The sequence below is a fragment of the Prionailurus viverrinus genome, chromosome B3 (assembly GCF_022837055.1).
Source record: "Prionailurus viverrinus isolate Anna chromosome B3, UM_Priviv_1.0, whole genome shotgun sequence".
Classification (NCBI taxonomy): Eukaryota; Metazoa; Chordata; class Mammalia; order Carnivora; family Felidae; genus Prionailurus; species Prionailurus viverrinus.
The window spans coordinates 96,128,971-96,153,522 of NC_062566.1; the positions used below are offsets into that span (position 1 = coordinate 96,128,971).

The 24,552-nt window shown below is 38.0% G+C and overlaps 2 non-coding genes and 1 pseudogene across 2 annotated transcripts; 1 reads left to right on the plus strand and 2 right to left on the minus strand.

Annotated features, from left to right (window-relative positions):
* Positions 1-3,661: 3,661 nt before the first annotated feature.
* LOC125167261 (40S ribosomal protein S14-like) lies at positions 3,662-4,210 on the plus strand (annotated as a pseudogene).
* Positions 4,211-16,834: 12,624 nt separating this feature from the next.
* Positions 16,835-16,904, minus strand: LOC125169341 (small nucleolar RNA U2-30). Its single transcript, XR_007153649.1, has one exon. It is a non-coding gene; the product is annotated as a small nucleolar RNA U2-30 (small nucleolar RNA).
* Positions 16,905-17,071: 167 nt separating this feature from the next.
* LOC125169342 (small nucleolar RNA U2-19) lies at positions 17,072-17,150 on the minus strand. The gene has a single exon (XR_007153650.1). It is a non-coding gene; the product is annotated as a small nucleolar RNA U2-19 (small nucleolar RNA).
* Positions 17,151-24,552: the final 7,402 nt, after the last annotated feature.

The window sequence follows — 24,552 nt, forward strand, 5'->3', positions numbered from 1 at the left end:
TATTCCGTTGTATACATACATCACATCTTCTTTATCCATTTATTAATCGATGGACACTTGGGCTGCTACCATATCTTGGCTCTTGTAAATAATGCTGCAATGAACATGAGGTGCTATATCTTTTTGAATTAGTATTTTTGTATTCTTTGGGTAAATATCCAGGACTGCAATGGCTGTATTATGGAGTAGTTCTATTTTTAACTTTTTGAGGAACTTTCATACTGTTTTACATAGTGGCTGCACCAGTTTACATTCCCACCAATGGTGCAAGAGGGTTCCTTTTTCTCCACATCCTTACTTGTACCTGTTGTTTCTTCTGTTGTTGATTTTAACCATTCTGACATGTGAGGTGATATCTCTTGTAGTTTTTATTTGCATTTTCCTGATGGTAAGTGGTGTTGAGCATCTTTTCATGTGTCTATTAGCCATCTGGATGTCTTCTTTGGAGAACTGTCTGTTCATGTCTTCTGCCCATGTTTTACATGGATTATTTGTTTTTTGGTGTTGAGTTGTATAAGTTCTTTATATATTTGGATACTAGCCCTATATTGCATATGTCATTTGTAAATATCTTCTCCCATTCAGTAAGTTGCCTTTTAGTTTTATTGATTGTTTCTTTCACTGTGCAGAAGCTTTTTATTTTGATGTAGTCCCAATAGTTTATTTTTGCTTTTGTTTCCCTTGCCTCAGGGGATCTGTTTAGGAAAAAGTTGCTACAGATGATGTCAAAGAGGCTACTGCCTATATTCTAGGATTTTTATGGTTTCAGATCTCACATTTAGGCCGTCAATCCATTTTGAATTGATTTTTGTATATAGTATTAGAAAGTGGTGCAGATTCTTTCTTTGGCATGTTGCTGTCCAGTTTTCCCAACACCACTTGTTGAAGAGACTGTCTTTTTTCCTATTGGATATTCTTCCCTGCTTTGTCAAAGATTAATTGACCATATGATTGTGGGTTTACTTCTGGATTTTCTATTCTGTTCCACTGATCTTTGTGTCTCTTTTTGCATCAGTACCATACTGTTTTGACTACTCCATCTTTGTAATATAACTTGAAGTCCAGAATTGTGATGTCTCCAGCTTTACTTTTCCTTTTCAAGATTGCTTTGGCTGGCTGGGTCTTTTGTGGTTCCACACAAATTTTAGGATTATTCTAGTTCTGTGAAAAATGCTGTTAGGATTTTGCTAGGGATTGCATTAAATATGTAGATTGCTTTGGGTAGTATGGACATTTTAATCATATTTGTTCTTCTAATCCATAAGCTTGAAATGTCTTTCCATTTCTTTGTGTTGTCTTCCATTTCTTTCATCAGTGTTTTGTAGTTTTCAGAGTACAGGTCTTTCACCTCTTTGGTTAGTTTTATTCCTAGATATCTCATTAGTTTTGGTACAATTGTAAATGGGACTGTTTTCTCTTTAAAAAAAATTTTTTTTTTAATTAAGTAGACTCCATGCCCAATGTGGGGCTTGAATTCATGACTCTGAGGTTAAGAGTCACATGCTTTACTGCCAGAGCCAGCCAGGCACCCCTAAATGGATTGTTTTCTTAATATCACTTTCTGCTGGCTATTATTGGTATATAGAAATGCAACCAATTTCTGTATGTTGATTTTGCATAGTGTGACTTTACTGAATTTATTTATCAGTTCTAGGAGGTTTATGGTGGAGTCTTTTGGGTTTTCTATATATAGTAGTATCATGTCATTTGCAAGTAGTGGAAGTTTCACTTCTTCCTTTCCAATTTGGATGCTTTTTATTCCTTTGTCTTGTCTGATTGCTCTGGCTAGGACTTTCAGTAATGCGTTAAATAGAAGTGGTGAAAGTGGACATCCTTGTCTTGTTCCTGACCTTATGGGAAAAGCTCTCAGTTTTTCACCCTTGGGTATAATGTTATCTATGGGTTTTTCATATATTGCCTTTATTATGTTGAGATATGTTCCCTCTAAATCTACTTTGTTGAGGGTTTTTATCATGAATGGATGTGGCACTTGTCAAATGCTTTTTCTGCATCTATTCAAATGATTATATGGTTCTTGTCCTTTCTCTTATGTGATGTATCACATTGATTGATGTGCAAATATTGAGCCACTCTTTCCCAAGAATAAATCTCACTTGATTGTGGTGAAAGATTTTTTTAAATGTATTCTTGGATTCAGTTTGCTGTTATTTTGTTGAGCATTTTTGCATCTATGTTCATCAGAGATATTGGCCTATAGTTCTTTTTTTGGGGGGGGGGGTGTCTTTATCTGGTTTTGGTATCAGGGTAACACTGGCCTCATAGAACGAATTTGGAAATTTTCCTTCCTTTTCTATTTTTTGCAATAGTCTGAGAGGAAGAGGTATTAACTCCTCTTTAAGTGTTTGATAGAGGGGTGCCTGGGTGGCTCAGTCAGTTAAGTGTCCAGCTCAGGTCATGATCTCATGGTTGTGAGATTGAGCCTCGTGTTGGGCTTCACACTGGGCATGGAGCCTGCTTAGGATTCTCTTTCTCCCTCTCTCTCTGCCCCTCCCTTCCTCTCAAAATTAATTAATTAATTACAAAATAGGAGAGGAAGCTTGCTCACCTTGTCCTGCTGATCACTTAGATTCCACCCACATCTGCCTAAACAATGCAGAAAACCACCAGAAGACTAACAAAACGGACTCTCTGGAGCCAAGTATAGACGAGAGGCTCACGGAAGAGGGTAGGAAGGGCGGAGAGGTGGTGTGTGCTACCTGGACTGGTGGGAGGGAGCTGGGGCAGTGGAGGAGCAGCCCACCCGGCAAGGCAGAGCCCCCGAGTCTGGCTTGCAAAAGCAGAGGGGCCGGAAGGAGTGAGTTCTGACAGCCAGCGGGACTTAACATCTGGAATGTTATAAGTCAACAGCTCTAGTCAGAGAGGGGGAGGGCAAGAGGACACCAGGACACTGGGAGGGAGAGGTGTTGAGCTCCGGACGACAGAGCTCAGCTCAGCAGGGGAACAAAGGCGCTGGCCAGCGCCATCTCCCTCTCCCATCCCCCAGCTGAAACCCCAAAGGGAACCAGTTCACCTCACCAAACTTGCTTGCACCATGCAAACACCCAATGCTGTGCTTCTGTGGATCCATCCCTCCGATGGGTCTGCCTCCCTCCTGGTGCCACAGGGCCCCTCCCACAGGGGACCACCAATGGCAAAGCGAGCCAAGCCTGCTCCTCCCACCCCCGTGCACCTTGTGGATCCACCCGGCTAATATGCCAGATCCCATCAAAGCAGCACCACAAGCCTGGCAGTGTGCAAGTAGCCCAGACAGGGGCCACACCTCTCCACAGTGAGTCCTGCCCCTGGGAGAGGGGAAGATAAGGTTCACACCAGTCTGACTGTGGCCCCAGCCGTGGGCTGGGAACAGACATCGGGTCTGACTGCGCCCCGCCCACCAACCCAAGTTACTCCGGACAGCACAGGGGAAGTGCCCTGCAGTTCTGCGCCGCTCCAGGGACTATCTGAAATGATAAAACGGAAGAATTCTCCTCAAAAGAAACTCCAGGAAGTATCGATAACTAACGAATTGATCAAAAACGATTTAAGCAATATAACAAAACATGAATTTAAAATAATAGTCATAAAATTAATCACTGGACTTGAAAAAAGTATAGAGGACAGCAAAGAATCTATTGCTACAGAGATCAAGGGACTAAGAAACAGGAGGCTTTCTGGTTGCGGAGTCTAGGGAAGATGTGCAGAAATGGCACCTCGAAAGAGGAAAGAAAAGAAAGAAGAACAGGTCATGAGCCTTGGACCTCAGGTAGCTGAAGGAGAAAATGTGTTTGGAGTGTGCCACATCTTTGCATCCTTCAGTGACACTTTTGTCCATGTCACCGATCTTTCTGGCAAGGAAACCATCTGCTGTGTGACTGGTGGGATGAAGATGAAGGCTGACTGAGATGAGTCCTCTCCCTATGCTGCCATGTTGGCTGCCCAGGATGTAGCCCAGAGGTGCAAGGAGCTGGGCATCACCACTGTCCACATCAAACTCCGGGCCACAGGAAGAAATAGAACCAAGACCCCCCAGACTTGGGGCCCAGTCAGCCCTCAGAGCCCTTGCCCGCTCAGGAATGAAGATTGGGTGGATTGAGGATGTCACCCCCATCCCCTCCGATAACACCCGCAGGAAGGGGGGTCGCCGTGGTCGCCGTCTGTGAACAGGATTCCTCAAATTTTTGTTTTCTGGTAATAAACTGCCTTTGTGTAAGCTAAAAAAAAAAGAAAAAAGAAACAGGAGGAGGAGGAGGAGCTAAAAAATGCTATAAATGAGGTGCAAAATAAAATGGAGGTGACCACAGCGCGCATTGAAAAGGCAGAGGAGAGAATAGGTGAATTAGAAGATAAAATTATGGAAAAAGAGGAAGCTGAGAAAAATAGAGATAAAAAAAATCCAGGAGTATGAGGGGAGAATTAGAGAACTAAGTCATACAATCAAACACAACAATATCCATGTAATAGGAATTCCAGAAGAGGAAGAGAGAGAGAAAGGGGCTGAAGGTGTACCTTAACAAATCATAGCTGAGAACTTCCCTGATCTGGGGAAGGAAAACGACATTGAAATCCAAGAGGCACAGAGAACTCCCTTCACACATAACTTGAATTGATCTTCTGCATGACATATCATAGTGAAACTGGCAAAATACAAGCATAAAGAGAAAATTCTGAAAGCAGCTAGGGATAAACATACTCTAACTCTATATAAAGGGAGACCAATAAGACTAGTGACAGACCTATCTACTGAAACTTGGCAGGCCAGAAAGGAATGGCAGGAAATCTTCAATGTGATGAACAGAAAAAATATGCAGCTAAGAATCCTTTATCCAGCAAGTCTGTCATTCAGAAGAGAAGGAGATATAAAGGTGTTCCCAAACAAACAAAAACTGAAGGAATTAATCACCACTAAACCAGCCCTACAAGAGATCCTAAGGGAGATTCTGTGAGTGAAATGTTGCAAGGACCACAAAGTACCAGAGACATCACTACAAGCATGAAACTTACAGACATCACAATGACTTTAAACCCATATCTTTCAATAATAACACTAAATGTAAATGGGCTAAATGCTCCAACCAAAAGACATAGGGTATCAGAATGGATAAAAAAAAAAAACAAGACCCATCTATTTGCGGTCTACAAGACACTCACTTTAGACCTGAGGACACCTTCAGATTGAAAGTGAGGGGATGGAGAACTATCTATCATGCTACTGGAAGTCAAAAGAAAGCTGGAGTAGCCATACTATATCAGACAAACTAGACTGTAAATTAAAGGTTGTAACAAGAGATGAAGAAGGGCATTATATAATAATTACAGAATTTACCCATCAGGAAAAGCTAACAATTATATGTGTCTAGCCACCAAATTCGGAGGCACCCAAATATAGAAAATAATCACAAACATAAGCAATCTTATTGATAAAAATGTGGTAACTTTTGATAACTTATTGATAAAAATGTGGGGTAACTTCTCAATACCCCACTTGCAATAATGGCTAGATCATCTAGACACAGGATCAATAAAGAAACAAGGGCCCTGAATAATACATTGTATCAGATGGACTTGACAGATGTATTTAGAATTCTGCATCCCACTTTCTTCTCGAGTGCACATGGAACATTCTCCAAGATAGATCACATACTGGGTCACAAAACAGCCCTTCATAAGTATACAAGAATTGAGATCATACCATGCATACTTTCAGACCACAATGCCATGAAGCTTGAAATCAACCACAGGAAAAATTCTGGAAAACCTCCAAAAGCATGGAGGTTAAAGAACACACTACTAAAGAATGAATGGGTCCACCAGGCAATTAGAGAAGAAATTAAACAATATATGGAAACAAATGAAAATGAAAATACAACAATCCAAACGCTTTGGGACGCAGCAAAGGCAGTCCTGAGAGGAAAATACATTGCAATCCAGGCCTATCTCAAGAAACAAGAAAAATCCCAAATACAAAATCTAACAGCACACCTAAAGGAAATAAAAGCAGAAAAGCAAAGACTCCCCAAACCCAGCAGAAGAAGAGAAATAATAAAGATCAGAGCAGAAACAAACAATATAGAATCTAAAAAAGCTGTAGAGCAGATCAATGAAACCAAGAGTTGGGATTTTGAAAAAATAAACAAAATTGATAAACCTTTAGCCAGGCTTCTCAAAAAGAAAAGGGAGATGACCCAAATAGATAAAATCATGAATCAAAATGGAATTATTACAACCAATCCCTCAGAAATACAGCAATTATCAGGGAATACTATGAAAAATTATATGCCAACAAACTGGACAACCTGGAAGAAATGGACAAATTCCTAAACACCCACACACTTCCAAACCTCAATCAGGAGGAAATAGAAAGCTTGAACAGACCCATAACCAGTGAGGAAATTGAATCAGTTATCAAAAATCTCCCAACAAATAAGAGTCCAGACCAGATGGCTTCCCAGCGGAGTTCTACCAGACGTTTAAAGCAGAGATAATACCTATCCTTCTCAAGCTATTCCAAAAAATAGAAAGGGAAGGAAAACTTCCAGACTCATTCTATGAAGCCAGTATTACTTTGATTTCTAAACCAGACAGAGACCTAGTAAAAAAAGAGAACTACAGGCCAATATCCCTGATGAATATGGATGCAAAAATTCTCAAGAAGATACTAGCAAATCGAATTCAACAGCATATAAAAAGAATTATTCACCATGATCAAGTGGGATTCATTCCTGGGCTGCAGGGCTGGTTCAACATTTGCAAATCAATCAATGTGATACAACACATTAATAAAAGAAAAGAACCATATGATCCTGTGAATCGATGCAGAAAAAGCATTTGACAAAATTCAGCATCCTTTCTTAATAAAAACCCTCAAGAAAGTTGGGATAGAAGGAACATACTTAAACATCATAAAATCCATTTATGAAAAGCCCACAGCTAACATCATCCTCAATGGAGAGAAACTGAGAGCTTTCCCCCTGAGATCAGAAACACGACAGGGATGTCCACTCCCAACGCTGTTGTTTAATATAGTGTTGGAAGTTCTAGCATCTGCAATCAGACAACAAAAGGAAATCAAAGGCATCAAAATTGGTAAAGATGAAGTTAAGCTTTCACTTTTTGCAGATGACATGATATTATACATGGAAAACCCTATAGACTCCACCAAAAGTCTGCTGGAACTGATACATGAATTCAGCAAAGTCTCAGGATACAAAATCAATGTACAGAAATCAGTTGCATTCTTATACACTAATAATGAAGCAACAGAAAGACAAAGAAACTGATCCCATTCACAATTGCACCAAGAACCATAAAATACCTAGGAATAAGCCTAACCAAAGATGTAAAAGATCTGTATGCTGAAAACTATAGAAAGCTTATGAAGGAAATTGAGGAAGATATAAAGAAATGGAAAAACATTCCATGCTCATGGGTTGGAAGAATAAATATTGTTAAAATGTCAATACTACCCAAAGCTATCTACACATTCAATGCAATCCCAATCAAAATGGCACCAGCAGTCTTCTTGAAGCTAGAACAAGCAATCCTAAAATTTGTATGGAACCACAAAAGGCCCCGAATAGCCAAAGAAATATTGAAGAAGAAGACCAAAGCAGGAAGCTTCACAATCCCAGACTTTAGCCTCTACTACAAAGCTGTTATCATCAAGACAGCATGGTATTGGCATGAAAACAGATACATAGACCAATGGAATAGAATAGAAACCCAGAATTAGACCCACAAAAGTATGGCCAACTAATCTGTGACAAAGCAGGAAGAATATCCAATGGAAAAAAGACAGTCTCTTTAACAAATGGTGCTGGGAGAACTGGACAGCAACATGCAGAAGTATGAAACTAGACCACTTTCTCACACCATTCACAAAAATAAACTCAAAATGGATAAAGGACCTGAATGTGAGACAGGAAATCATCAAAACCCTAGAGGAGAAAGCAGGAAAAAAACCTCTCTGACCTCAGCCACAGCAATTTCTTACTTGACACATCCCCAAAGGCAAGGGAATTAAAAGCAAAAATGAACTATTGGGACCTCATGAAGATAAAAAGCTTTTGCACTGCAAAGGAAACAATTAACAAAACTAAAAGGCAACCAACAGAATGAGAAAAGATATTTGCAAATGACATATCGGACAAAGGGCTAGTATCCAAAATCTATAAAGAGCTCACCAAACTCCACACCTGAAAAACAAATAATCCAGTGAAGAAATGGGCAGTAAACTGAATATGAATAGAAAAATGAGTAGACACTTCTCTAAAGAAGACATCCAGATGGCCAACAGGCACATGAAAAGTGCTCAACGTCACTCCTCATCAGGGAAATACAAATCAAAACCACACTGAGATACTACCTCACGCCAGTCAGAGTGGCTAAAATGAACAAATCAGATGCTGGTGAGGTTGTGGAGAAACAGGAACCCTCTTGCACTGTTGGTGGGAATGCAAACGGTGCAGCCGCTCTGGAAAACAGTGTGGAGGTTCCTCAAAAAATTAAAAATAGACCTACCCTATGACCCAGCAGTAGCACTGCTAGGAATTTACCCAAGGGATACAGGAGTACTGATGCATAGGGGCACTTGTATCCCAATGTTTATAGCAGCACTCTCAAAAATAGCCAAATTATGGAAAGAGCCTGAATGTCCATCAACTGATGAATGGATAAAGAAATTGTGGTTTATATACACAATGGGATACTACATGGCAATGAGAAAGAATGAAATGTGGCCTTTTGTAGCAACGTGGATGGAGCTGGAGAGTGTTATGCTAAGTGAAATAAGTCATACAGAGAAAGACAGATACCGTATGTTTTTACTCTTATGTGGATCCTGAGAAACTTAACAGAAGACCATGAGGGAGGGTAAGGAAAAAAAAAAGGTTAGAGAGGAAGGGAAGCAAAACATAAGAGACCCTTAAAAACTGAGAACAGGGGCGCCTGGGTGGCTCAGTTGGTTAAGCGGCCGACTTCGGCTCAGGTCATGACCTCGCGGTCCGTGAGTTCGAGCCCCCCGTCTGGCTTTGTACTGACAGCTCAGAGCCTGGAGCCTGTTTCAGATTCTGTGTCTCCCTCTCTCTGACCCTCCTCCATTCATGCTCTCTCTCTGTCTCAAAAATAAATAAACGTCAAAAAAAATTAAAAAACAAAAACAGAAAAAACAAGGTTGATGGTGGAGGGAGGGGAGGGTGGGTGATGGGTATTGAGGGCACCTGTTGGGGTGAGCACTGGGTGTTGTATGGAAACGAATTTGACAATAAATTTCATATTTAAAAAAATAATAATAAAAAAAGCTGATGCTTTGCCTAGGTATCTAGATCTGACTTATAATTCTAACTGTAACCTGAGCAACCCTGGAAAAGTTATCTTGCCTCTCTGAGTCTCAGGTTCCTCTTCTGTAAAATAGAATACATAAAACCTCTTGTAGGGACAGTTGGAAAAAATAAATATGATAATAAATAAATAAATAAATAAATAAATAAATAAATAAATAAATAAATATTTGGTAGGATTTGAAGCCATCTGGTCCTGAACTTTTTTTTGTTGGGAGTTTTTTGATTACTGATTTAACTTCATTGATGGAAACTGGTCTGTTCAAATTTCCTATTTCTTCCTCATTACATATTGGGAGGTTTTGGGGAATTTATTTCTTCTAGATGTCTAGTTTGTTGGCATGTAAACTTCCCTCTTAGAATTGCTTTTGCTGCATCCCAAGGGTTATGGCCCATTGTGTATTCATTTTTGTATCCATGTACCTTGTTTTAAATTTTTTTAATGTTTTATTTATTCTTGAGAGAGAGAGAGAGAGAGAGAGAGAGAGGGAGAGAAGGAGCATGGGCAAGGGGGGGCACAGTGAAAGAGGGACACAGAATCCAAAGCAGACTCCAGGCTCTGAGCTATCAGCACAGAGCTTGATGTGAGGCTTGAACTCATGAGCCGTGAAATCATGACCTGAGCCGAAGTTGGATGCTTAACCGACTGAGCCACCCAGGGGCCCCAGTATCCATGTACTTTTTAATTTCTGCTTTTATTTCTGGTTGATGCATTCATTGTTTAGTAGCATGTTATTTAACCTCCATGTATTTGTGGTCTTCCAGATATTTTCTTGTGGTTGACTTCTATTCATTATGGTCAGAAAAGATGCATGGTATGATTTTAATCTTTTTGAAATCATTGAAGCTTGTTTTGTGGGCTATTGTGTGATCTGTTCTGGAGAATGTTCTATGTGCACTTGAAAAGAATGTGTATTCTGGAGTTTTAGGATGGAATGTTCTGTTCCAGTGTGTCATTCAAAGCCACTGTTTCCTTATTGATTTTCTGTTTAGATGATCTGTCCATTGATGTAAGTAGGGTGTTAATGTCCCTACCATTATTGTGTTATTATCAGATTAGTTCCTTTATGTTTGTTATTAACAGTTTTATGTATATGGGTGCCTCTGTGTTGGGTGCATAAATATTTACAATTGTCATATCTTCCTGTAGGATTGTCCCCTTTATTATTATATAGTGTCCTTCTTTGTCTCTTGTTATTGTGTTTGTTTTAAAGTCTAGTTAGTCTGATATAAGTATTGCTACACTGGCTTTCTTTTGACATCTGTTTGCATGTTAGATGTTTCTCCATCCCCTCACTTTGAATTTGCAGGTGTCTTTAGGACTAAAATGAGTCTCTTGTAGGCAGTATATGGATGAGTCTTGTTTTTTTATCCATCTGTCACTGTATGTCTTTTGAGTGGAGCATTTAGTCCATTTACATTTGAAGTAATTATTGATAGATATGTATTTATTGCCATTTTATTTCTTGTTTTATGGCTGTTTCTGAAGATTTTCTCTGATCCTTTCTTGTCTTTCTCTTTTTCCTGGTTTACTGTTTGTTTGTGATAAATTTGGATTTCTTTCTCTTTATTCTTTACATATTTTAGTGGCTTTTGACATATGATTACCATTAGGTTTGTATATAACCTCTTTTGTATATAGCGGTCTACATTAAGTTGATGGTCATTTAAGTTTGAACCCATTCTTACTCCTCCCTACGTTTTAGGTATATGGTGTCATATATTACATCTTTTTATTTTGTGAGTACCTTGACTGATATTTTATAAAAAGATTCATTTTTACTGTGTTTGTGTTTCTTACCTTTGTACTGTCACTTTTGGTCTCTACTTGAAGAGTGTCTTTAATAGTTCTTGCTGGGCTGCTTTACTCGTCATGAACTCCTTTAATTTTTGTTTGTCTGGGAATCTCTCTCTCTCTCTCTCTCTCTCTCTCTCTCTCTCTCTCTTCTGAATGATAGCCTTGCAGATTATTTTTTCCCCAGCATGTTGAATAAAACATGCCACTCTCTTGTGGCTTGGAAGGTGTCTGCTGAAAAGTCCTCTGATAGCCTGTGGGGTTTCCCTTGTATGTAACTATCTCCTTTTGTCTTTCTGCTTTAATAATTTTTTCTTTATCAGTATATTTTGCCACTTTAATTATAATATGATTTGGTGTGGATCTGCTTTTGTTAATTTCGTTGAGGGTTCTCTGTGCCTCCTGGTATATCTTTGTGCCTCCTGGATCTATATATGTATTTCCTTTCCCAGGTTAGGACAGTTTTCAGCTATTATTTCTTGAAATAAATTTTCTGCCCCCCTTTTCTCTCTCTTCTTCTTCTGGTACTCCTCTAATGTGAATGTTATTAAATTTGATGGAATCACTGAGTTCCCTAAGTCTATTCTCATTTTGCATTATTCTTTTCTCTTTCTTTTGTTCAGCTTGATTAGCTTCCATTACTCTGTTTTCTAGGTCACTATTTTGTTCTTCTGCCTCTTTCATCCTGTTGTTAATACTGTCAAGCATGTTTCACATGTCATTTATTGAGCCCTTTCCTCTGCTATGTTATTCCTTACTTACTGTATATTCTTGGCTCCTTTGTCATAAATTGACCATATATGCATGGGTTTATTTCTGGGCTCTGTTCTATTTCACTGATTTATGTGGCTGTGTTTATGCCAATACCATACCGTTTTCGTTATCATAGCTTTGTAATATAGTTTGAAATCAGGAAGTGTGATGCCTGCAGAATTGTTCCTCTTTCTCAGAGTTGCTTTGGCTATTTGGGATCTTTTGTGGTTCTGTTACAAATTTTAGAATTGTTTTTTCCATTTCTGTGAAAAAATGCCATTGGAATTTTGATAAGGATTGCATTGAATCTGTAGATTACTCTGGGTAGAATGGACATTTTAACAATATTAATTCTTCTAGTCCATGAGCATGGAATATCTTTCCATTTGTGACTTCAATTTATTTCATCAATGTCTTAGAGTAGGCATTTTATTCTTTTGAAACAATTGTAAATGGAACTGTATTCTTAATTTCTCTTTCAGATAGTTTGTTATTAGTGTATAGAGACTCAACTCACTTTTGTATATTGATTTTGTATCCTACAACTTATTATTCTAATGAGGTTTTTTTTTTTTGGTGAAGTTTTTAGGGTTTTCTATATATAGTATCATGTCATCTGCATGTAGAGACAGTTTACTTTCTGATTTGGATGCTTTTTATTACTTATCTTGCATCATTGCTCTAGCTAGGACTCCCAGTACTATTTTAAATAAAAGTGGTGAGGGTAGACATCCTTGTCTTGTTCCTGATCTTATAAGAAAAGCTTTCAGTTTTTCACAATTGAGTATGATGTTAGCTGTGGGCTCATTTTATATTGTCTTTAGTATGTTTAGGTATTTTCTCTCTGTACTCTGTTGAGAGTTTTTATCATGAATGGATGTTGTGTTTTGTCAAATGCTTTTGCTGCATCCTTTTAATGTATTGTTGAATTCAGTTTGCTAATATTTTGTTGAGGATTTTTACATCTGTGTTCATCAGGGATATTAGTCTGTATTTTCCTTTTGTTTTAGTGCCTTTATCTGGTTTTGATATTTAATGCTGGCCTCATAAAGTAAGTTTGGAAGTGTTCCCCCCTCTTCAATTTTTTGGAAGAGTTTGAGAAGTATTTGTATTAATTCTTTAAACATTTGATAGAATTCACCAGGGAAGCCATCTGGACTTTTGTTTCTTGGCGGTTTCTGATTACTGATTCAATCTCCTTACTAGTAATTAGTCTGTTCAGATTTTCTCTTTTTTTCATGATTCAGTCTTTGTAGGTTGTATGTTTGTAGGAATGTATTCATTTCTTCTACATTGTCTAGTTTGTTGGTATGAAGTTGTTCATAATACTCTCTTATTTGTATTTCCATTGTGTCAATTGTGACATCTCTTTAATATCTGATTTTATTTTGAGTTTTCTCTCTGTTTTTTTCCTTGGTGAGTCTAGCTAAATGTTTATCTTTTCAAAAACTAGCTCTTGGTTTCATTGATCTTTTCTACTGATTTTTTTAGTCTCTGCTTCATTTATTTCTGCTCTGATATTTGTTAGTTCCTTCCCTCTACTAACTTAGGGCTTAATTCTTTTTTTAGTTTCATAAGGTATAAAGTTGGGTGGTTTATTTGAGATCTTTCTTATTTCTTAATATAGGTATTTATCACTGTGAACTTCCCTCTTAAAACTACTTTTGCTGCATCCTATAAATTTTGTTTATGTTATAACAAATTTAATATAAATTTGAATTAATATAAATTTGAATTCAAATATAAATTTTGAATATGTTATATTCTCATTGTCATTTGTCTCAAAATTTGATTTCTATTTTTATTTCTTTTTTGACCTATTGGTTGTTTGGTAGCATGTTGTTTACTCTCCACATAACTTGTCAGTTTTCCAGTTTTCTTCTTGTAATTGTTTTCTAGTTTCATACCATTGTGTTTGGGAAAAAATGCTTGATATTATTTCAGTCTTTTAAATTTATTAAGATTTACTTTGTGATCTACCCTGGAGAATGTCCCATGTGTGCTTGGGAAAAATGTTTATTCTGCTGCTTTTGGATGGAATGTTCTATAAATGTCTGTTAAGACCACCTGGTCTAACATGTTGTTTAAGTCCTATGTTTCTTTATTGATTTTCTGTCTGGATGATCTATCCAATGATGACAGTGAGGTATTGCAGTCTCCTACTGTTATTGGATTGCTGTTTATTTCTCCTTTTAGGTCTGTTAATATTTGCTTTATATATTTAGGTGCTTCAATGTTAGGTGTATGTAAATTTACAAATGTTCCATCATCTTACTGGATTGACCCCTTTATCATTAGAAAATATTTTAATCATAAAAATCATAAAAAAATTTTTTTAATGTCTATTTATTTTTGTGAGAGAGATAGCAGGGGAGGGCCAGAGAGAGAGAGAGGGAGACACAGAATCCAAAGCAGGCTCCAGGCTCTGAGCTGTCAGCACAGAGCCCAAAGCAGGGCTCGAACTCATGAACCACAAGATCATGACCTCAGCTGAAGTCAGATGCTTAACCAATTGAGCCACCCAGGTGCCCCTATGTAATTAACTTCTTTGTCTCTTATTACAGGTTTGTCTTAAAGTCTATTTTTTCCTCATACAAGTATAGCTACTTTAGCTGTCATTTGATTTCCATTTGCATACACTGTCTTTTCCCATACCTTCCCTTCCCTGCGTGTGTTCTTAAAGTTGAAATGAGTCTCTTATAGGCAGCATATAGTTGGGATATTTATATATTTAAAATCTCTTCAGCCACTCTGTGTCTTTTAATAGGAGAATTTAGTCCATTTACGTTTAAAGTAATTATTGATAGGTATGGACTTCCTGCCATTGTGTTCATCGTTTTCTAATTCCTTTGTTCCTTTTTCTTATGTTCTCTTCGTTTGTGATTGGATGATTTTCTGTATTGGTATGCTTAGATTCCTTTTCCTTTATCTTTTATGAATCTAGTATAGGTTTTGCTTTGTGGTTACAGCATGGCTTACATAAAACATATTTATAACTGTCTATTTTAAGTTGATAATAACTTAAATTTTTTTAAAAAAAATTTATTTATTTTTGAGAGACAGAAAGAGAACACAAGCTGGGGAAGAGTAGAGAGAGAGAGAGAGAGAGAGAGACCCAGAATTCAAAGCAGGCTCCAGGCTCTGAGCTGTCAGCACAGAGCCCAATGCAGGGCTTGAACCCACAAACCAACAGTGAAATCATGACCTGACCTGAAGTTGGATGCCTAATTGAGTGAGCTACCCAAGAGCCTTAAGTTGAGAACAACTCTTAAGTCCAACTTAATTATAAAGCTCTACATTTTTACTGCCCCCCTTTTATGTTTTTGATTTAACAATTTATATTTTTTGTCTGTGTATCCATCAACAAATTATTGTAATTATAGTTATTTTTCACTACTTTTGTCTTTTAACCTTCATACTAGTTTTATAAATGATTAACCTACCACCATTACATTAAATTATTGTGAACTTAACCATATATTTACCTTTACCAATGAAATTTATACTCTCGTATGTTTTCCTGTTACTAATTAGCCCCCTTTCATTTCAGCTTAAAGAAATTCCTTTAACATTTCTTGTGGATTCGGTGTAATGGTGCTGAACTCCTCCAGCTTTTGCTTGTCTGGAAAACTCTTTTTCTTTCCTTCAATTTTGAAGGATTTTTTTTGCCAGGTAGAGTATTTTTGGTTGGCAGATTTTTTCTTTCAGCTCGGCGAATATATCATGCCACTCCTTTCTGACTTGCAAGAATTTGTTGAAAAAATTTGTTGATAGTCTTATGGGTGTTTCCTTATACATAACAAGTTGTCTTTCTCTTGCTGTTTTTAATATTTTGTCCTTGTCTTTAACTTTTGATAATTTAATTATATGTGTCTTGGTGTGGGTCTCTTTGAATTCATCTTCTTTCGAACTTCCTGGATCTGGATGTCTGTTTCCTTTCTCAGGTTAGGGAAGCTTTCAGCCATTACTTCTTTAAAGACTTTTTTCTGCCCCTTTCTCTTCTCCTTCTGGGACCCCTATAATGTTGGGCCTCTTGATGTTGTCCTGTTAGTCCCTTAACCTATTTTATTTTTCTTTTTGCTCCTCTTTTTGGATGAATTCTACTGCCCTATCTTAGAGTGTGCTGATTTTTTCTTTCACTTCATCTGCTATTAAAACTTTCTATTGAGGGGCACCTGGGTGGCTTAGTCGGTCAAGCATCGGACTTTGGCTCAGGTCACGATCTCACAGTTTGTGAGTTCGAGCCCCGCATCGGGCTCTGTACTGACATTTCAGAGACTGACATCTCAGATTCTGTGTCTCCTTCTATCTCTGTTCCTCCCCCACTTGTGCTCTGTCTCTCTGTGTCTCTCAAAAATAAATAAATGTAAAAAAAAAAAAAACCTTCTATTGAATTTTTCAGTTCAATTATTAAATTCTTCAGGTATGTGACTTCTGTTTGGTACTTTCTTATATTTTTCATCTCCTGTTGAAATTCTCACTTTGTTCATGCATTGTTCATGCATTGTTTTCCTGACCTCAGCAAGTGGTCTTTATGACCATTGTTTTGAACTTCTTGTCAGGTAAATCACTTATCTCTCTTTCATTAAGGAATTTTTCTGAGGTTTTAGTTTGTTGTTTTGTTTGGAACATATTCCTCTATTCATTTTTCTTGACTCTTTCTGTTGATTTTCTGTGCATTAGATAAAACAACCACGTTTCTCGGTCTTGAAGGGGTGGTCTCATTTAGGCAATGAACCTTATTATTCAATCCTGACTTCCTTGTGGTTTTCTCTCAAAATTTTGTGGTTGTCCAAATGGCCTTCTACGTTCTTAGTGGCTTCCAGTAGTTGAGGGTGTGCCAATATTTCTCATTGTCCCAAAGGGGAAGATCTCAGTCAGCACTAAATGCAGACAGATTAGAAGCACTCAGGGAGCATCTTTTTAACTTTCTTTAAAAAATTTTTCATTTTGAGCTCAGAGAAAGTGTAGAAACCCTTGTAGTTATAAAGGTCTGTATTAAAACCTTTTCATCATTGATTAGAGCTGATTAGTCTTTCATACACATACATAATTACCCCCACACATATCTTACTCATCCATCGCCAAGTTCTCACTATTTTACTGTCACTTTTATGAACACACATCCACACACGCATGCATTTCTAACTCTAGACATAAGCCCTTATTGTTTTAAATTACTTTTGCTTCTCAGAACTACAAAGATCATGCATCAGGTAGATTGGAAGGCCTCTGATACTCAGATTTGGGTATTTTCATCATTGAGCCACTTCTTTTTAAAGTATGTAAATATACCTCTTGGAGCACCTGGGTGGCTCATTCATTTAAGCGTCAGACTGTTGATTTTGGCTCAGGTCATGATCTCATGGTTTGTGGGTCAACCCTGCATTGGGCTCCACACTGACAGTGCAGGGCCTGCTCAAGATTCTTGTTCTCCCTCTCTCTGCTCTTCCCCCCATCTCTGAAAATAAATAAATAAACATTAAAAAAAAAAAGATTCTCTCTCTCCCTCTCTCTTTGCCCCTCCCCTGCTCATGCTCTCTCACTCTCAAAAAAAAAAAAAATTAATTAAATTACGTATGTAAATATACCTCCTTCAGGGGCAGACTGGGAGATGTGTGTTTCTGTCTGCTCCCTCTGCACATCAAGCCCTGAGGGGGATAGACAGTTAAGAATTGTTTCTTTGTTTGCTACCAACCCACTGAATCCATGAACACGAGTCCCACGGCTACCAGTGCCAGGTTATCAAGAGATGTGTCCTCTGGGGGGCAGCCACAAAAGCCAGGGTGGCACCCGTTATGCATAAGCTCCTTTCTCAAAGACGTTGGTAACGTGGAGTGGGACCAAGGGAGAGCACAAAGATGGTGCCTGCTGGCGTTCCTGGTTTCTGGAGAGGATGGCAATGGGCCTCTAGATGTGTGTTATGATAGAAGCCTGCCCCACAGGTCACAGCTATTGAGAGATAAACTAATAGGCCTCTTTCACAAAAAGGTTGCGTGTCAATCTGCTGCCTCTGCAGTGTGCAGTGAGGGATGGATACCTCCTTAAGAATGGTTTCTCTCTTACAGTCTTGTGGTACCTGCAAACATAAGCCCCATTAGAGGGCTTCCTCTGGGAGCAGCTGCAAAAACTGGGGCACCAGACATGTGGACGAGCTCCTTTTTGGGATATACTGATGACCTACCTGGAGTGAGGCAGAGGGAGAACAGGAAGTTGTCCCTACCAGTCTCTGTGGTTTCTGGAGAATACTGCAGTTGGCCTCCAGAAGTGTTTTAAATTAGAAACCTGCCCCTCAAGCCAAAGCTTTAAAGGTAAGCAATAGCTTCTTTCATGGGGAAACTGGGCATGATTCAGTCTGCTCCCTCTGCGCTGGGCTCTGAGGGCCAAGCCATGGTGAGTCCACACATATCCTGTAAGAACTATTAGTTCACTATAGACTGTGGATCTCGTGGATGTAAGTCCCTGTTGGCTTTCAGAGCTAGATGTTTTGTGAGTCCATTTCTCAGGTAGAAGTCTTAAAAGTTGTGGTGCCAGCTCTGGTGTCCAAGCCCTTCTCTCCTCAGAGAGAAGCTGGGAGTTGTGAGCTCCCTCCTAGTTGTGTGTTGCTGCTCCAGGGATGAGATTGTGTCTGAGGCTTTCCTACTCATTTCAGTGGGAGTTTTTTCTCACTTGCCTGATGTGTAAGAGTCACTCAGCTAGTTTCTAGATTTCTTTCAGAGGGGATTGTTCTGTATGTAGCTGAAGATTCAGTGTGTCTGTGAAAGGAGGTGACTTTAAGGTTCTCTTTTGTCACTGTCTTGAACCAGAAAAACAGTTTGTGGATTCTTATAAGAAATGCTATATCATCAATGTTTCTGCTGGCAAAGATCATGATATTATGTGGGAAAACATGCTATCAGTGATTGAGTTGAGAAATGATTTGGGAGTGTTGGGTTCAATGAAAACTGTTAAGAATACCTTAACCCATTTATTTCATTCATATTTTTCTTGTAATATTTGCATAAGAATTATATATAACAATCTATGTCTACTTACATAAATGTCTCTTTTGCTAGGTTTTGAAATAGAATTTCTAAGTGTTAAGAAAGTATGTGTTATAGTTTTTAATTGGCAGTATTGTTTCTTTTTTTGTGGTATATAAACTAATGATAGGTCTTAGAGTAGATGTATCTTAAGATTTGATGAAATATGGTACATACCTTAAACATATTAATGTTCATAAATTATTTGATCCTTATGTTAATACTGGGAGATAAGACAGGCATTATTATTTCCATAAGACAAATGAAACTCAGGTGGTTTTCATTTTGTTATAGATGAGGCTGTGTTATATTTTATAGACTTTCAAACTTAACCTAATAAGACAGTTCAGTAATTTATTTTTTATAATGTTAAACCAAAACTTTATAGCATTTTTACTGTTGAGTAGATCATGTTACATAATGACACTTTTTGGAAAGTGTGATGTTATAAAAGAAACATGACTGGTGATAAAGCACAGGGCTATTTATGTGTGGAGTTAGGGACACTCGGATATGACAGCAATTCCTGGAAGGGAAGCAAAGGATCAAACCTAGGAGAAATGTGGTTGTATGTAAAACATCTCAAATCTAATAGAACTGTGAAGTGTATTTATTAACATGTTATAGATAACAACATATGTCTTGTTCAGACCTTCAAAAGTGGCTCATTTGTTCGTAGGTGCTGTGTCTTCACATTATACAGTTGCCTATATCTACTGCTTGGTAGTCAGCTTCCTGCTTCCAAGCAATAGAAACCAAATGTGGAAGGATTGTTAGTTTATAGAATCAATGGGAAGGCTGGAGAACCAACCAGGCTTAAAAAACAATAGAGGCCAAGTGAGGCTAGGCAGCCAAGAACAGCCAGCTGCCCAGAGTCTGGGGAGACTGTATTTTGGTCTTTCAGTTTCCTCCTGTCCAGAGTCAGACATTGTTGAATTTTCAAAATCAGATCCAGGGTAGCCAGAATAAGCACATGTACACTTTATTATAGTATATTATGCCATATATATTTTGTTTAAATATGATTGAATGGAACATTTAAAATGTGCATTTAATGAGGCCACTTTTAGGTATAAAGAATTGTTTTATTATAATTACTTTTCTTTTGAAGAGTGCTCTTAAATACTGGAAGACATTCCTAGAACCACAACATTCATCCTGCTGTTGGCACAGCCTATTTTATTAACTCCTTCCTTGCTGAAAGTTAAAATATATATGGGTATCTCCTCCTGCCCCTGCGCAGAAATTAAGCCAATTTTATTGTGAAATATATTATGATTCACCTTACTTGCTGGAATTCACCTATAAAACTAGGTATGGCTATGGGTGGCAGAGAGTCATTTTTAGGCATTCCTTGATTATTCCATTCTCCAGTGTCACTTGACTTCCAACTCTGAATTCAGTCTTTAAGTATCTAACATATAGTTTGTGTACCCATTTATTTGTTTATTGCTTACTGCAAAGGTAATGAATGGTTGTTTTAAAATCTGTAACATTACAGAAACACAGAACAAAGAGTGACCATTCCCCATAATCCTGCTCTCAAGGATTATGTTAATATTCCTGTTAATAATATTATGTTAATAGTTTGGTAGATCTTCATCCAGACTGCCTGGGTTCCATTTCCAGCTTTTCCATTTAGCTGGCCACCTTGGACAAGTTATTTGTCCTCACACTGCCTCAGTTTCCTCATTTCAGCATAATAGTACTGTCTTACAAGGTTTTGTGAGGGTTTAATAGATAAGATGAAAAGTGTTCAGCATAATTACTAGCGTATAGTAAGTGCTTGATAAATGCTAGTTTGTATATGTGTATTGGTCAAGATAAGCTAGATTATATTGCAGTAACAAACAATCCATCCAAATCTCAGTGGCTTAACACAACAAAAATTTCTTGCTAATGCTGCATTTCTTACACAGATTAGCAGGGTGTTTTCTCCGTGTAGTCAGTCAGGGGCCCTGGCTAATGGAGGTTCGACCATGTTGTGGCCACACTCTAATACGTTGTGCTTTTAGTCACCATAAAGAGACTATAAAATCACACATGGATTTTTTACTGCCTCAGCCCATAATTGACATACTCTACTTCCATTTACAATTTATTAGTCATAACTAGTAACCATGGCTCTGCCCTGCTGCAAGTCAGGTGTGACATGTGAAAGGGGAGTGCAGAATATTTTGGTGAGTGCTACAACCTGTGGCAAGGCCATTCCTCCCCCTACTCCCCAGTATGGCATAATATTATCCAAACTGTGTTGCAGGTTTTTTTTTTTTTATTTCATAGTAAGACTAAATTTATTCAATACCCTAGTAAAAGTTTTGATTATAGTTATCCAACAGTATAAAAAGTACAAAACAGATTGGTAGATTTCTAATATATTAATACAAAGTGCATGACTACATACAGTACATCCTACAGGCAAAGAGGTGGAAGGGGAAAAAGAAGGCCTTGGTTGAGGTCTAGTAATAGATAAATAAATACAGAGGTAGAGATGATCCATATTATGGTATATTCTAACACCAATACTATAGCCAAAATGTACAACAACAAAAAAACATTTTGAAACAACAGGAGGAAGATGATAATGGCTGGGACTCTTGTAATTTACCTCAGAGGCTATGGGAGAGCCAACCCAACTCACGGTGTAATCTGTGCATATGGTGGCTTGTAGTTTTTGCCATAAGGAAGAAATATAAAATTTTAGGTTTGGATTAAGAACTATAAAACTATAGGGTGCCCATAAAAAGTGGCTCACTCCTTACTGTTATTTATACTAATTTTTAAAATCCAGTTTTAAAAATAAGCACTGCTGGCACAAGAACGGACACTCAGATCAATGGAACAGAATAGAGAACCCAGAAATGGACCCACAAACGTATGGCCAACGAATCTTTGACAAAGCAGGAAAGAATATCCAATGGAATAAAGACCGTCTCTTCAAGTGGTGCTGGGAAAACTGGACAGCGACATGCAGAAGAATGAACCTGGGCCACTTTCTTACACCATACACAAAAGTAAACTCAAAATGGATGAAAGACCTAAATGTAAGACAGGAAGCCATCAAAATCCTCGAGGAGAAAGCAGGCAAAAACCTCTTTGATCTTGGCCGCAGCAACTTCTTACTCAATACGTCTCTGGAGACAAGGGAAACAAAAGCAAAAATGAACTACTGGGGCCTCATCAAAATAAAAAGCTTCTGATTTTTATTAAAAGCGAAGGAAATAATCAGCAAAACTAAAAGGCAACCGACAGAATGGGAGAAGATATTTGCAAATGACATATCAGATAAAGGGTTAGTATATAAAATCTATAAAGAACTTATCAAACTCAACACCCAAAAAACAAATAATCCAGTGAAGAAATGGGCAAAAGACATGAACAGACGCTTCTTCAAGGAAGTGCATCCAGATGGCCAACCAACACATGAAAAAATGCTCAACATCACTCATCATCAGGGAAATACAAATCAAGACCACAATGAGATACCACCTCACCCCTGTCAGAACAGCTAACATTAACAACTCAGGCAACAACAGATGTTGGCAAGGATGCTGAGAAAGAGGATCTCTTTTTCAGTGCTGGTGGGAATGCAAGCTGGTGCAGCCACTCTGGAAAACAGTATGGAGGTTTCTCAAAAAATTAAAAATAGAACTACCCTATGACCCAGCAATTGCCCTACTAGGCAGTTATCCATGGGATACAGGTGTGCTGTTTCGAAGGGACACATGCACCCCCATGTTTATAGCAACACTATCAACAATAGCCAAAGTATGGCAAGAGCCCAAATTTCCATCGATGGATGAATGGATAAAGAAGATGTGGTGTGTATATATATATAACGTGGTGTGTATACATACATATATATATATATATATATATATATATAACGTGGTGTGTATATATATATATATATATAACGGAGTATTACTTGGCAATCAAAGAGAATGAAATCTTGCCATTTGCAACTACGTGGATGGAAATAGAGGGTATTATGCTAAGTGAAATTAGTCAGTCAGAGAAAGACAAAAATCATATGACTTCACTCATCTGAGGACTTTAAGAGACAAAACAGATGAACATATGGGAAGGGAAACAAATATAAAAACAGGGAGGGGGACAAAACAGAAGAGACTCATAAATATAGAGAACAAACTGAGGGTTGCTGGAGGGGTTGTGGGAGGGGGGGGTAGGCTAAATGGGTAAAGGGCACTAAGGAATCTACTCCTGAAATCATTGTTGCACTATATGCTAACTACTTTGGATATAAATTTTAAAAAATAAAAAATAAAATTAAAAAAATAAAAAATATATTAAGTGCAAAAAAAAAATAAGCACTGAGTCATGTTGTTATAGGGTAGGCACATGATCCTCCCTGATTATGAAAAGGCTGAACTGGTGATAGGTTATTCCTGAACGTTTAGAAAAGAGGCACTGAGAGTACTTTGGTTTGGGTTCAAGTAAAAAGCCTTCAAATGAAGATTTTGGAATTGAAGAGCTCCGTGTTCAGGATGCATCATCTGACATCTCAGTGTTCACAAAGCCTGACTGAAAGAAGTCAAACCTAAACCAGCCCACTCAGCATTAACACACACCTCTTTTCTTTTAGAATTTTACTTTAATATAGAGTGGAAAAAAAAAACAAAACAAAAAACCCAAACCCTAACAGGTTAAAATCAAACAACCACTCTACACAGACAAAACCTTCACAGAGGTCAACTGAAGTAATCCAGAGCTAAAACTGAATTGTGCAGATTTTCAATGAAGTCACCAGTCATGTAACACAAAGGCAATTATTTACACACTAGGCAAGCCCTCTAAGAAATGTGCCCCAAGAAGCATTAACCTTTGTTTTTTGTGTGTGCCATCCTGAAGATTTGCACATTTTTTTTTAATAATTTAACATTTTTTTTTCAACGTTTATTATTTTTGGGACAGAGAGAGGCAGAGCATGAACGGGGGAGGGGCAGAGAGAGAGGGAGACACAGAATCGGAAACAGGCTCCAGGCTCCGAGCCATCAGCCCAGAGCCTGACGCGGGGCTCGAACTCACGAATCACAAGATCGTGACCTGGCTGAAGTCGGACGCTTAACCGACTGCGCCACCCAGGCGCCCCTTTAACATTTTTAATAGAATGTGATCTCTACCGTGCGGTAATGCTTTGGTACTCTTTATTTAGGATTCCTCATCCTAAAACTTGACATTTCCCCAGAGGAGCTTTGATTCTGCTTTAGAAGTTTCAATATAGATTAAAATCTTTATCAAAAATCAATACGGAGGGAGGTGACAGAGGATGCAACATATACGCTCAAGTTACCTCTTTGTATGTTTAGAAATTACTCCTTCAAGGTGTTTGCACCAGAGAGCTTTGTCCTGCTTAATATTCAGTAGTACAGGTTTGAATCATCAGAACCTTGGCAAGACCTTAAATTATTAACAACTACCTCTTGGGGCAAGTCCGTGTTACTGAGTTATGACAAATTTATTATCATGAAGGAAAACAAGCACAGCCAGTCATCTTAAAAATGCCCCAACCACTGCTTCTCAATATAGAAAGACTAAAACTACATATGTTTATCATACAACAAATCCCATCTCTGTCCTCTGTAATTCCCCTAGTTTCATTCGTTAAAAGGGGATTTAAAAAAAA